This window comes from Blennius ocellaris, assembly GCF_963422515.1.
Source record: "Blennius ocellaris genome assembly, chromosome: 23".
Taxonomy (NCBI): Eukaryota; Metazoa; Chordata; class Actinopteri; order Blenniiformes; family Blenniidae; genus Blennius; species Blennius ocellaris.
In genome coordinates this window covers 1,954,181-1,967,267 of record NC_137672.1, presented here as the reverse complement: position 1 = coordinate 1,967,267, position 13,087 = coordinate 1,954,181, and the positions used below count along the sequence as shown (strand labels likewise).

Below are 13,087 nucleotides of genomic sequence, written 5' to 3'. Positions count from 1 at the left end.
TCTTTTCTTTGAGGGTGAAAATGTTCCACCCTGGGTGGAATGTTTGCTCTTAAAGAAAATATTCCAGCAGACTTTATCTATAAGTGGACTCCTCCAGTTATCTCCAGAAGAACTGATTACCAGTCTTGATTCATATCATCAAAACATGGCATGAAGTACGGAAACACACTGGACTAAGAAAAACATACTTTCACCTAAAACACCATTGAAACAGAATGAACCCACACCTACAGTATGTCGGTGGACAAGAAGATCCTGAACACTTGGTACCAGGAAGGGACAGGTCATTTGGAGGACGGACACTTCATGTCTGTTGAGGACCGGAGGAGGAAGCAGGGTCTGTCAGCACAAAGTTTTTCTGAAATGACTTTGCCCATACTTAACGATCCAGAAAGACTGCTTCACGAGGGAACGCGCCTCGTCTTATCTCAAAACTGCTTTCTCTCTTGATGGATCTTCAAAACCAGGTTTCCATGAACCAGGGGAGGACTGGGAGTCCGATTGGGTGTGACAGTGGGTACAGAGCCCTGGTCTGCATTGTGCCAGAGAAGGTCTAACTGCCACGTTTCACTCCAGATACAGGATAACCCATTACAACTTTCTCCAGCAAACGTATCTTACGCCACAGAAACTGCATCAATATAATCCTGAGACACCCAGCTGGTGTTCCAGATGTGGTATAGAAGCAGATCTTTCATGCATTGCACTTGGTTATGAACAAAACTTGAGACATTCTGGCAGGACTTTACTGATATCATGACAGGAAGTGTAGGAGTGCATCGCCCATGAGATCCTCAAACCTGCTTCTTAGGAGACACTGCAAATATTGATACACGATTAAGAAGAGCTCTACCGGAGTTCCTCTCACTGGCCTTGTTTGTAGCCAGGAAGAGCCCAGACTCCCACCTTTCTAGAGGAAGATGGGCTTCAGAAATCAATAACTGTGTTCCACTTGAAAAAATTACATATACACTCAGGAAAGACTAGAAGACTTTTATAGAGATGCGGCAGCCTTATGTGGACATATTGTCCTCTTCTGTGATGGACGGATTGTCAGTGCTTATTGTTTGTCTATGTCACCTCTCCAATGCTCTTATAGGTTTATGTATTTTATTATCATTACTATTACTATTATTTTTGCCCTCACTTTCAGTTTGGGGGTGGGTGGGTTTGGGGAGGGTTCTGGAGCCGTTTGTGTTTTCATCTGTATTTTGTTGAATTGAAGACGGAAAATACAATATTCTTTAAAAAAAAAAAAGTTCTATACACACAAAAGCAACCCAAACTCTTTAATGCCACCATGTGGCTTTACAAAATGATGTGTAGAAAAACCTTCCAACACTCCAGAGACTAACTCTACCAGGGGTCAGCAACCTTTAATGCTCAAAGAGCCATTTGGTCCCAGTCAACACTGAACACAACACTCAAAGAGCCACACACATTTTATTTTGACAGTCCCACAGGAAGACCACGCCAGGAGGACACGACACACAAAACCTTCTTCACTGCTGGTTGATGACTTACAACTAATAAACTAAACTACATGAACTAAGAACAAAAACACAATCATTACCAACACTACAAACCTAACATAACCCCCAATAATTACATTTAAAACACGACAAACAGAAACTCCCATAATGCATTGCAGCTCTCAGCTCCTTTGTTGCTCCACATTATTAAAATGGAAGATAAATGTGGAGATCTGGATTGTTAGAACCATGAGTGTGATGGTGTGTCTTCAATGTCCTGTAGTTGTTGTGTAATTCTCTAGAATGTTCCGTCACTCTCAACAAGTCTGTAATGAACCTCCTGGAACTGTCGGCTTTTACTGTGAAAGGTACAGGAAGCTCCCAGCTTCAGACACCAGTTGATCATGACCTGCAGCCGCAATTCTACCTTCTTCATGCTTTATTGTTGTAATGACGTTACATCGCTGCTCGTTCACGACCCTACATTCTACCACTCTTTGTAGGGACTGTGCTCTGGGTGGCCTTGCCTCCTTACGTCCCCCTCTGGGTGGCCTTGCCTCCTTACGTCCCCCTCTGGGTGGCCTTGCCTCCTTACGTCCCCCTCTGGGTGGCCTTGCCTCCTTACGTCCCCCTCTGGGTGGCCTTGCCTCCTTACGTCCCCCTCTGGGTGGCCTTGCCTCCTTACGTCCCCCTCTGGGTGGCCTTGCCTCCTTACGTCCCCCTCTGGGTGGCCTTGCCTCCTTACGTCCCCCTCTGGGTGGCCTTGCCTCCTTACGTCCCCCTCTGGGTGGCCTTGCCTCCTTACGTCCCCCTCTGGGTGGCCTTGCCTCCTTACGTCCCTCTCTGGGTGGCCTTGCCTCCTTACGTCCCTCTCTGGGTGGCCTTGCCTCCTTACGTCCCTCTCTGGGTGGCCTTGCCTCCTTACGTCCCTCTCTGGGGTGGCCTTGCCTCCTTACGTCCCTCTCTGGGTGGCTTTGCCTCCTTACGTCCCTCTCTGGGTGGCCTTGCCTCCTTACGTCCCTCCAGGATGAAGTGCAGTGGGACGGAGGCTCCAGGAGCCACAGTGGAGGACCAAAGAGCCGCATGGCTCCGGAGCCGCTGGTTAGCGACCCCTGAACTAGACTAACAGACTAATGACAGCATGGGGCAGTAGGGTGTCTTACAGCGTAACAGATGTAGGGACGCTGCTGCTGCTCACAAGGACAAGGTTGAAGCTGTGTCACAGGGGAAGGAGGCTCAAGGCTTCACCACATTTACTTTACTATATCTGAACTGTACCGTCTGCCATAGGACCAGAGACAGAGTAGGGTCTGGGTGGCCTTGCCGTACCGTCACCTGGGACCAGAGACAGAGTAGGGTCTGGGTGGCCTTGCCGTACCGTCACCTGGGACCAGAGACAGAGTAGGGTCTGGGTGGCCTTGCCGTACCGTCACCTGGGACCAGAGACAGAGTAGGGTCTGAGTGGCCTTGCCGTACCGTCACCTGGGACCAGAGACAGAGTAGGGTCTGGGTGGCCTTGCCGTACCGTCACCTGGGACCAGAGACAGAGTAGGGTCTGGGTGGCCTTGCCGTACCGTCACCTGGGACCAGAGACAGAGTAGGGTCTGGGTGGCCTTGCCGTACCGTCACCTGGGACCAGAGACAGAGTAGGGTCTGAGTGGCCTTGCCGTACCGTCACCTGGGACCAGAGACAGAGTAGGGTCTGGGTGGCCTTGCCGTACCGTCACCTGGGACCAGAGACAGAGTAGGGTCTGGGTGGCCTTGCCGGACCGTCACCTGGGACCAGAGACAGAGTAGGGTCTGGGTGGCCTTGCCGGACCGTCACCTGGGACCAGAGACAGAGTAGGGCCTGGGTGGCCTTGCCGGACCGTCACCTGGGACCAGAGACAGAGTAGGGTCTGGGTGGCCTTGCCGGACCGTCACCTGGGACCAGAGACAGAGTAGGGTCTGGGTGGCCTTGCCGTACCGTCACCTGGGACCAGAGACAGAGTAGGGTCTGGGTGGCCTTGCCGTACCGTCACCTGGGACCAGAGACAGAGTAGGGTCTGGGTGGCCTTGCCGTACCGTCACCTGGGACCAGAGACAGAGTAGGGTCTGGGTGGCCTTGCCGTACCGTCACCTGGGACCAGAGACAGAGTAGGGTCTGGGTGGCCTTGCCGTACCGTCACCTGGGACCAGAGACAGAGTAGGGTCTGGGTGGCCTTGCCGTACCGTCACCTGGGACCAGAGACAGAGTAGGGTCTGGGTGGCCTTGCCGTACCGTCACCAGGGACCAGAGACAGAGTAGGGTCTGGGTGGCCTTGCCGTACCGTCACCTGGGACCAGAGACAGAGTAGGGTCTGGGTGGCCTTGCCGTACCGTCACCTGGGACCAGAGACAGAGTAGGGTCTGGGTGGCCTTGCCGGACCGTCACCTGGGACCAGAGACAGAGTAGGGTCTGGGTGGCCTTGCCGGACCGTCACCTGGGACCAGAGACAGAGTAGGGCCTGGGTGGCCTTGCCGGACCGTCACCTGGGACCAGAGACAGAGTAGGGTCTGGGTGGCCTTGCCGTACCGTCACCTGGGACCAGAGACAGAGTAGGGTCTGGGTGGCCTTGCCGTACCGTCACCTGGGACCAGAGACAGAGTAGGGTCTGGGTGGCCTTGCCGTACCGTCACCTGGGACCAGAGACAGAGTAGGGTCTGGGTGGCCTTGCCGTACCGTCACCTGGGACCAGAGACAGAGTAGGGTCTGGGTGGCCTTGCCGTACCGTCACCTGGGACCAGAGACAGAGTAGGGTCTGGGTGGCCTTGCCGTACCGTCACCTGGGACCAGAGACAGAGTAGGGTCTGGGTGGCCTTGCCGTACCGTCACCAGGGACCAGAGACAGAGTAGGGTCTGGGTGGCCTTGCCGTACCGTCACCTGGGACCAGAGACAGAGTAGGGTCTGGGTGGCCTTGCCGTACCGTCACCTGGGACCAGAGACAGAGTAGGGTCTGGGTGGCCTTGCCGTACCGTCACCTGGGACCAGAGACAGAGTAGGGTCTGGGTGGCCTTGCCGTACCGTCACCTGGGACCAGAGACAGAGTAGGGTCTGGGTGGCCTTGCCGTACCGTCACCAGTGACCAGAGACAGAGTAGGGTCTGGGTGGCCTTGCCGTACCGTCACCTGGGACCAGAGACAGAGTAGGGTCTGGGTGGCCTTGCCGTACCGTCACCTGGGACCAGAGACAGAGTAGGGTCTGGGTGGCCTTGCCGTACCGTCACCAGGGACCAGAGACAGAGTAGGGTCTGGGTGGCCTTGCCGTACCGTCACCTGGGACCAGAGACAGAGTAGGGTCTGGGTGGCCTTGCCGTACTGTCACCTCCTGAGCCACAGTGTGGCTGGACCCTGCTGAGGAAGCTCAGGACGACCCCCATGTCCAGAGCAGCAGCAACATTTAACCACCAGGAGGGGAACAGACCAGGTGTGTGTCAGGACAGATAAGAGACGTTCATGGAGGACGTCAGTGTCATCAGGGACGTCAGGAACGTCAGGGACATCAGGACGTCAGGGACATCAGGACGTCAGGACGTCAGGGACGTCAGTGTCATCAGGGACGTCAGGGACGTCAGTGTCATCAGGGACGTCAGGGACGTCAGTGTCATCAGGAACGTCAGTGTCATCAGGGACGTCAGTGTCATCAGTGTCGTCAGTGACGTCAGTGTCATCAGGAACGTCAGTGACGTCAGGAACGTCAGTGACGTCAGTGTCATCAGGAACGTCAGTGACGTCAGTGTCATCAGGAACGTCAGGAACGTCAGTGTCATCAGGGACGTCAGGAACGTCAGGGACATCAGGACGTCAGGGACGTCAGTGTCATCAGGGACATCAGGGACGTCATGAACGTCAGGAACGTCAGTGTCATCAGGGACGTCAGGAACGTCAGGGACATCAGGACGTCAGTGTCATCAGGGACGTCAGGGACGTCAGGGACATCAGGGACGTCAGGGACGTCAGGGACGTCAGGGACGTCAGGGACATCAGGGACATCAGGGACATCAGGGACGTCAGGGACACCAGCACCCAGGCCAACCACAAAGCCTGGATGAGGAGTGTGGAGGCTGTGGAGCGAGGCTGGGAGGAACACGTGTCCTGTCCTGCAAAATCCACTCTAATGGTCTTCCTGCAGTAACAGTCGTCCCGTACCTGGGACGTCAGTCCAGAAGTGCCAACAGGACAAGAGGAAGACAAACAAGAGGGGGCCGCCAGGCCGGGGGGCCCTGGACCCCGACCCCCCAATCAGGTACATTTCTTCTTTGGACAAAATGATTGTATTTTACTACAGTGAAGTAGTCACTTGGTTGATTGGTTAAATATCGGGGGCTTTTTGATGTGCACTGCTGACTCTATGTTCAAACTACAATATGAAATGAAATGAAATAAACTCAGTTACTTTAGTATGCATTTTTATTCGGCTATTCTATAAGCCATTTAGTGTTTTGGTACTTTTTGGTATTCTGTTAAAACAAGTGCCTTAGTTTATACCAGTGGATATTTGACATTTTTCTCATTTGAAGTATTATTTGAATTATTTGACATTTTTTCATGTTTCACAGGAAAACTTCCTCAACGGCAGCCACAGTCTAGTTATGATGTTGATCTTCATGTTACAAGAGTGCACTTTGTCAGTGTTGTTATTTATCTTTCATTATGTTATTTGTTATTTGCACATGTTGGCAAAATTGCACAAATCATATACATTTAAATAGATTCAAAAAGGTTCTTTAGCCTAAATTGTCTTGTTTTATTTCCTGTTGAGGATTTGTTTGTTTGTTCTTAGGAGGGAACCTGGAAGACTGGAAGTCCCTGAATGGGTGCAGGAACAGGGTCTTCAGTACTGGACATGGAGGAACAGGGTCTTCAGTAGTGGACATGGAGGAACAGGGTCTTCAGTACTGGACATGGAGGAACAGACCCTTCAGTACTGGACATGGAGGAACAGACCCTTCAGTACTGGACATGGAGGAACAGGCCCTTCAGTAGTGGACATGGAGGAACAGGGTCTTCAGTACTGGACATGGAGGAACAGGCCCTTCAGTAGTGGACATGGAGGAACAGACCCTTCAGTACTGGACATGGAGGAACAGGCCCTTCAGTAGTGGACATGGAGGAACAGGCCCTTCAGTACTGGACATGGAGGAACAGGCCCTTCAGTACTGGACATGGAGGAACAGGCCCTTCAGTACTGGACATGGAGGAACAGGCCCTTCAGTACTGGACATGGAGGAACAGGCCCTTCAGTACTGGACATGGAGGAACAGGCCCTTCAGTACTGGACATGGAGGAACAGGCCCTTCAGTACTGGACATGGAGGAACAGGCCCTTCAGACATGAGGAGCAGGAACAGACCGATGCTGGTCTGCAGTACAAAGTCTCATGTAGAGAATTAATCAGAAAATTAGTCACTTTTCGATCCATTTAAATTTGTATTTGTAAATTTGTTCTCTATAATATTGGAGATGTGAACATTTTGTATAGAAATCGTTGAGAAAAGACAATATCAAGGATATTTAGAATGCCACACAGATGAACTGAATAAAGAACAATAGAATTATTTTGACTTTTTGTGTTTTCTCCTCTGTATTGCTGCTTTATGGAGTACTTTATATTTCACTTCAACTGTACTGTGGACGTCTCAGAGGTAAGGTAGTATATTTATTGACATTCCCCCAGGTGTAAATCTGTGTAATCCAGCAGAACAAGAACCAAAACAGCACAATGATTAATGAATAATGGCCACGAACAGAATACGACAAAAGAAGAGGTAAAATGGAAAATGGAGCAATATACATTAAAGTAATAGTGTATACAGTTTAAATGATAACAGTGAAAGTACATCATATTATCTCATGATACAACACTTTACAATAATAGCTATGACATGTTGGCTTATAAAATAAGTCATTTTAAGAAAAAGAGCATTTTTAACTGACTGGCCTCAAACTGATTTATAATATAAACACACTTGAGCCATACAATGGAGGAAATAATGATTTGATCCCTCACTAATATTTGTTAGTTTGCTCACTGACATAGAAGTGAACAGTCTAGAATTTCAAGAGGTAGTTTCCTTTTAACAATGAGACAGAATAGCAAAAAGAAAATTCAGAAAACCACATCAAACAAAAGACATCAGTCGATTTGCATATTATTAATTGAAATAAGTACTTGATCCCCTGCAAACTATTAACCATTCTGGCTCCCACAGACTAGTTAAATACTCCTACTCCTTAAACACAAACACAAAAAAAGGTGTTACCTGCAGCTAAGACACCTGTGTCAATCAGTCACCTGTATTAAAGACACCTGTGTCCTGTATTAAAGACACGTGTCCATGCAATCAATCGGACTCCAACCTCTCCACCACGGGCAAGACCAAAGAGCTCTCTGGGGACATCAGGGACAAGATTGGAGACCTGCACAAGGCTGGATTGGGCTACCAGACTATGGGCCAGAAGCCGGGTGAGAAGGACACAACTGTTGGTTCAATCATTCCAAAATGGAACAAATACAAAATGAGCACCAATCGACCTGGTTCTGTGACTCCACGCTGGATCTCACCTCGTGGAGCGTCCCTGATCATGAGGAAGGGGAGAAATCAGCCAAGAACTACACCGGAGGAGCTTGTTGATGATCTCAAGGCAGCTGAGACCATAGTCACCAAGAAAACCATCGGTAACACACTACGATGTAATGGATTACAATCCTGCAGTGCCCACAAGGTGCCCTGCTCCAGAAGGCCCATGAACCCCGTCTGGAGGTCAGATGAAACCAAAGTGGAGCTCTTGGGCATCAACTTGACTCGCCGTGTTTGGAGGAAGAAAAATACCGACTATGAACCCAAGAACACCGTCAAGCCTGGCGGTGGAAACGTCATACTGTGGGGGAGTTTCTCTGCCCGGGGGACAGGACGACTGATGGAAAGATGGACGAGGCCATGTACCGTGAACTCCTGAGTGAAAACCTTCTTCCCTCTGCCAGGGCACTGAAAACGGGTGGTAGGTGGGTCTTCCAGCACGACAATCACCCAAAACAAACGGCCAAGGCCACAAAGGAGTGGCTCAAAAAGAAGCATATCAAGGTAATGGAGTTCACCTCGCCAGTCCTCGGACCTTTATGTCATTGAACATCTGTGGAGGGACCTGAAGCTTCTTGTTGCAAAGCGACAGCCTCAAAACTTTAAGGATTTGGAGATGATTTGCAGAGGAGTGGACCAAGACTCCTGGTCATACCTGCACCTGCTAATCCACTACAGGAAACATCCTCTGTGCTTGTCAACAAGGGTACACCAAGTACTCAGACATGTTCTGCCCGGGGATCAGATACTTTTTCACTTGATAAAATGCAAGTCTGCGTATGTCTTTTATTTAAAATTAGTTCCTGGATGTGAATAAACTAACCATTAAAACGATAAACTGTTATTTTCTTTATCAGTGCAAACTTACAAAATCAGCAAGGGATCCAATCATTATTTCCTCCACTATATCTAGCATAATGTATCTTAATCAAATGAGTACACTTCACATTTGTGTGAACATTTCTATCTTTCAATGGGACACTGAAGACATGTGTCTCTTCAGGGTCCCCTCAGAAGATTAATGAAATATTTACAGAAGTGCATATCACCCACCTTCATACAATAAAAAACAAACGTTCTAGTATTTATGGGGGGAGGGTGGAATTTGATAAGTTACACGTCTTTGTTTTTTTGGTGAGACCTTTTATTATGAACTGTTTATTTGATTTTGTGCCTGTTTGAAATAAACAACATAATTGATAAAAGATTAAACTCTAAAATTCTGGAATATAGACCTATGATGTTTCACATCACAATATTAAACTGTTCAAGTGACGAGCTCTGCTACATTTTTCTCTCATCAGAAATACTGCGTGGAAGATATTATTACTGGTTGTTAGAGCAACATTCAATTACGTCTCACACACAAATACAACCACAGTCGTAACAATTGTATATTATACGATCATTTGTGGCCATAAATGATCCAATATTATACATTCAGAAATAGTATAATACAGAATCATTTATTGGCATAAATACTCAGACTACACGTGTTATATAGCCGACTCTGTTGATTCTTTTAAGAAGCAGCTGAAAACACGGCTGTTTAGACAAGCTTTTAATTGATGTGGCTGTGATTGGTTTTATCTTTATTCCGTCCGTTCTATTTTATTGTGTCCGTTCTATTTTATTGTTTTTATGCTTCTGTGAAGCACCTTGTGATTTTATCTGTTGAAAGGTGCTATATAAATCAAGTTTCTTCTTCTTCTTCTTCTTATATAGATAAAAAGGCAAACATTATATATACTGTACTACATTCAAGAAAGTAGCTTTTAATATTGTGTTGTTGACTAATAAACACATTCTGAATTTTCCACAAGCATTTCAGAATTCCATTCTGTGCCATTTTATTTGAATTGTCGCATTTTATTTTGAATAAGCCCTTCCTGTCTGACAGTGGAGGAGCCTGAGAGTGGAGGTCCTGCAGCGAGACACTGATTGTGTGTGTCCTTTGGGCCAATTTCTGCCTGACCCCTGGCAGACGCCACACAGAGTGGCGCTCAGGGGGGGCTGGAGGAGCTGGAGGGGCTAGAGGAGCTAGAGGGGCTGGAGGAGCTGGAGGAGCTAGAGGGGCTGGAGGGGCTGGAGGAGCTAGAGGGGCTGGGGGGGCTGGAGGAGCTGGAGGGGCTGGAGGAGCTGGAGGAGCTGGAGGGGCTGGAGGAGCTGGAGGGGCTGGGGGGGCTGGAGGAGCTAGAGGAGCTAGAGGAGCTGGAGGGGCTGGAGGAGCTGGAGGGGCTGGAGGGGCTGGAGGGGCTGGAGGAGCTGGAGGAGCTGGAGGGGCTGGAGGAGCTGGAGGAGCTGGAGGAGCTAGAGGAGCTGGAGGGGCTGGAGGAGCTAGAGGAGCTGGAGGAGCTGGAGGGGCTGGAGGGGCTGGAGGGGCTGGAGGAGCTGGAGGAGCTGGAGGAGCTGGAGGGGCTGGGGGGGCTGGAGGGGCTGGAGGAGCTGGAGGGGCTGGAGGGGCTGGAGGAGCTGGAGGAGCTGGAGGGGCTGGAGGAGCTGGAGGAGCTGGAGGGGCTGGGGGGGCTGGAGGGGCTGGAGGAGCTAGAGGAGCTGGAGGAGCTAGAGGGGCTGGAGGAGCTGGAGGAGCTAGAGGGGCTGGGGGGGCTGGGGGGGCTGGAGGAGCTGGAGGAGCTAGAGGAGCTGGAGGAGCTGGAGGGGCTGGAGGAGCTGGAGGGGCTGGAGGAGCTGGAGGAGCTAGAGGAGCTGGAGGAGCTGGAGGGGCTGGAGGAGCTGGAGGGGCTGGAGGGGCTGGAGGAGCTGGAGGGGCTGGAGGAGCTGGAGGGGCTGGAGGAGCTGGAGGAGCTGGAGGAGCTGGAGGGGCTGGAGGGGCTAGAGGAGCTGGAGGGGCTGGAGGGGCTGGAGGGGCTGGAGGGGCTGGAGGAGCTGGAGGAGCTGGAGGAGCTGGAGGGGCTGGAGGGGCTGGAGGGGCTAGAGGAGCTGGAGGGGCTGGAGGGGCTGGAGGAGCTGGAGGGGCTGGAGGAGCTGGAGGAGCTGGAGGAGCTAGAGGAGCTGGAGGGGCTGGAGGGGCTGGAGGAGCTGGAGGGGCTGGAGGAGCTGGAGGGGCTGGAGGAACTAGAGGGGGCCGGGGGTCTTGCTCAGGGACTCAGGTTGCATGTGTTTGGACTGTGGGAGCAAACCCACACATACATGGCCAGAACATGTGAAGTCTACACCGGAAGGCCCCGTGTGTGTGTGTGTGTGTGTGTGTGTGTGTGTGTGTGTGTGTGTGTGTGTGTGTGTGTGTGTGTGTGTGTGTGTGTGTGTGTGTGTGTGTGTGTGTGTGTGTGTGTGTGTGTGTGTGTGTGTGTCTCCTCACACTCACATTTCTCTGGTGGTTCCATGTCTAGTGAAAACTCACACAGAAATATATCTGGATATAAATAAACTTGTGATATTACAATGGTGATCAATGTGTGATACCTTCCTATTCTACATGCACCAATAAAAATGTCTAACCGCATAAACAAACCTATTCACACACAGACACAAACGCTCCAGATTCCTAGAAGCCATTCTGCTATACAAGCGATATACATTGTCAGTAAACTACAAGTGGGGACAAAAATGCTGTTAAAATGGTCAATTCAATAGACAATACTGCCAAAACCCTGCGTGCTCTTCTCTCCTGCAGCAGTCTGAGGCCACGTTTACACTTGGTATTTAAAAAACAGTGATATTTCCCTGCGTTTGTGCATTTACACTTGGGCAGCCCTCATCTACACATCAACACAGCTTCAGGTCACCACAACAGACGATTTCTGAAAAGGCCGGCCACAGTGCAGATGCTGAACATCCCTGTTTGTGTCTCCAGAGGGGAAGGAAGAGACACACTTCACAATTCATGACTGTCAAGGCTTCATGCTTCTCGCCACACCGCCCCCTGCAGGTCTGGCATGCTCATAGCTCTGGACCAGCTGGATACTTGGGTCATGTAAATGAAGATTTTTTTTTGTAAACAGGGGGAGGAGGGGGGGGGGTCAGATTTTCTAAAAACGCAGCTCGTGTGAAGGTGGCCGGAGTAAGGAGAGCATGTGTCCATCCATGGGGAGGACGTGACCTGCAGAGAAACAACAGGCTCCTCTCACGGGGAGCACGTTTCCTCAGACTGCAACCAGAGGACCAGGTCCTCTACCACCAGTAACCCTGCACAGCTGAACCCCTCAAATCTAAACTGTGATGGTCTAGCCTCAGCTTAGGGCTTCTTGTCCCGGGAAACATGTGGGAGGTCACGAGCTGCAGGTCACAAACAATGCAGAGGACCAGGCTCGTGCAGCGGCTGCTGGTGAGCCATCATGGACAATCCAAGGCTCCACAATAACACCTGAGCTCGGCGGCTGTGTCCTCCGAGCTGCACGAACCAGGAAGAGAGGACACTGTCCCCCCCAAAGCGGTCTCTCTCTAACCACCGTCTGCCGTCGAGAGCCGCGTTTCCCTTTCTTCTCCGCGCCGAGCAGCCGGCGGAGGGGCGGCCTGGGCGGGCCACGGAGTCTCCCGGAGCGGCACAATGGACCGTGTCTGCCCCTGTTGTCCTCCACACGGGCGGCCTGCCTCGTCCCAGTGCGCCGCCGGCCCGAAAACCCGCCCCGGTAGCGGCGGAGCGCGAACCTCCGCGAGGCCGAACACAAACATCGATTTACCTTCGCGGCTGCAGTGAACTTTCCGAGGCAGTTTGAGGCCGGAATCAGACACGGAGCCCGGACACACCGCTGCGACTACTTCCACACCGCCCGCCGCTGCCCGCTGCCCGCTGCCCGCTCCCCGCTCCTCGCTCCGGGCTGCCGTGACAACCTCCAAGTACCAGGATGTGTGTGTGTGTGTGTGTGTGTGTGTCCGGTATTAGCGCGTTGTGGGGACCTCAGCTCAGACTCGATCAATCGAACAATGGATCCATCGACCATCCCAAATATGCTCTTTATTCTGATGTTGATTCATTATTTAAATCAGACATTGTGAAAATCGTGTTTTGTAGGAATTATCTTCGACATTCTCTCACATTTAGAGAATTTATAATAA

General features: G+C 51.0%; 1 protein-coding gene across 2 annotated transcripts in view; it reads right to left on the bottom strand.

Annotated features, from left to right (window-relative positions):
- The window catches only part of LOC308147153 (uncharacterized protein), a 30,435-nt gene extending 17,600 nt beyond the window's left edge, over positions 1-12,835 (bottom strand). For both annotated transcript variants that reach the window (XM_080519245.1, XM_080519246.1), the window contains exon 1: positions 12,712-12,835. The gene's annotated coding sequence lies outside the window, so the exon portion shown is untranslated. The remainder of the gene's footprint in view (positions 1-12,711) is intronic.
- Between the last annotated feature and the right edge of the window lie 252 nt (positions 12,836-13,087).